The 1,836-nt window shown below is 41.1% G+C and overlaps 1 pseudogene; it reads left to right on the top strand.

Annotated features, from left to right (window-relative positions):
• Nucleotides 1-783: 783 nt before the first annotated feature.
• On the top strand, nucleotides 784-1,191 carry LOC118622967 (annotated as a pseudogene).
• Nucleotides 1,192-1,836: the final 645 nt, after the last annotated feature.

Below are 1,836 nucleotides of genomic sequence, written 5' to 3'. Positions count from 1 at the left end.
CAATGGAGCCTGCCAGCATTAACTTCACTTTCAAATGACTGCTTTGCCAAGTGTTATAATACCTTGAGCTATATACTAGGAGGAATACATTTAGTTAAGGAGGAAAAAGGGTCAATTATAAGATGTATCTTGAAATAGATATGCTTAGAACACCCCCTCCCCCTTTTGGTTCACTTATTAAAATAGTCTGCTAGCCTTAAACAAAACCCTTTATAATCTTGTGCAGTATCTTAGGTATTGTCAACAACCAAGTAACAATGTTAGATTTTGTTCTTACCCTCTATTTCCTGTTACATATCGGTTTTGAACATGCTCCTAAGAGCTTGAACAACATAGTAGATGAGATCCCTTGATGTCCCTAAGGACTTAAAATTTAGGCCTTTTATTATTAGAACTATTTAACGATGATGTAGAGTTTTAAAATAAGAATTTTCCTTTGATAGCTATAAAATGACAGACAAACCTACATACTATAATATAATGAAGTGTTGAAATATTATAATTTAGACAAAATGAAAGCAACTCACACAAAAACTATTTTATGTTTTCTGAAATCTGATTTATTGAAATTGCCTTGAAATATTTTTATACCTGAGAAAATAAGGCAGAACATACTTTAAAAAGTAGTTTGTCCATAATGAGTATACATTTTAATTTCATTTAAAAAACCGGATTCATTCTGAGCTGAGCCTGGTGCCGAGCACTGGAAGCTCCGCGGGCGGCGGCCTAAGCTCCAGAGCAGCCCTCTCCCTCCTCGTCTCTCCTTCCTTTCCCACGGTCAGCATGAAAGCCTTCAGTCCCCTGAGGTACATTAGAAAAAACAACCTTTCAGACCACAGCCTGGGCATCTGTCTCTTCTGGGCGCAAAACCCCGGTGGACGACCCAATGAGCCTGCTGTGTAACATGAACAACTACTCCAAGCTCAAGGAGCTGGTGGCCACCGTCCCCCAGAACAAGCAGGTGAGCAAGATGGAAATCCTGCAGCACATCATCAACTACATCTTGGACCGGCAGATCATCCTAGACTCGACCTCACTCCTGTCAGCCTGCAACACCAGAGACCTGGGCAGAACCTGGCGTCCAGGACTCAGCTGACCACCATAAACAAGGACATCAGCATCCTGTCCTTGCAGGCTTCTGAATTCCCTTCTGAGTTCATGTCAAATGATAGCAAAGCGCTGTGTGGCTGAATAAATGGTGTTCGTGACTTTTTTTTCCTTGCACAACAACAAATCCACAGGACCTTATTTTTCAACCATTTCACAAGGAGGACAAGTTGAATAGAACTTTTTAAAAAATGGAAGCAAAACTTAAAAAGGATCAGATCATCTTCTCCAAGGTGTTTCTGGCCTGAACTGTGATAGTAGTTATTTATGAAAAAGACTTTTTTTTATCCTCACCAGAGGACATTTTTTCATTTTTGTTCATATAGAATGGGAGGAAGAGAGAGGAAGAGAGAGAGAGAGAGAGAGAGAGAGAGAGAGAGAGAGATCGACGTGAAAGGGACACATCGAGTGGCTGCATCCTGCACGACCCAACCAGGGCCGGGGATGAATTGCAACCAAGGTCCGTGCCCTTGACTGGAATTGAACCCGTGTTTTATTAGTCTGTGGGCCAACGCTCTAAATGCTGAGCCAAACTGGCCAGGGCTGAAAAAGACTTTGAATGCCCCTGCTGCAGTTGGAAGGTTTTCTTTATATTATACTATTCCCATCATGGGGAGTAAAAACATTAAAATCACAATGAATTGCCCAATTTAAGCAGACTTTGACTTTTTTCAAAGGTGGAGCATGAATACCAGAAAGACCCAGTATTCGGTTACTTAAATGAAATCT

Source organism: Molossus molossus, unplaced genomic scaffold, assembly GCF_014108415.1.
Source record: "Molossus molossus isolate mMolMol1 unplaced genomic scaffold, mMolMol1.p scaffold_m16_p_9, whole genome shotgun sequence".
NCBI lineage: Eukaryota > Metazoa > Chordata > Mammalia > Chiroptera > Molossidae > Molossus > Molossus molossus.
The sequence above is the reverse complement of the archived record's forward strand: the minus strand, read 5'-3'. Positions and strand labels throughout refer to the sequence as shown.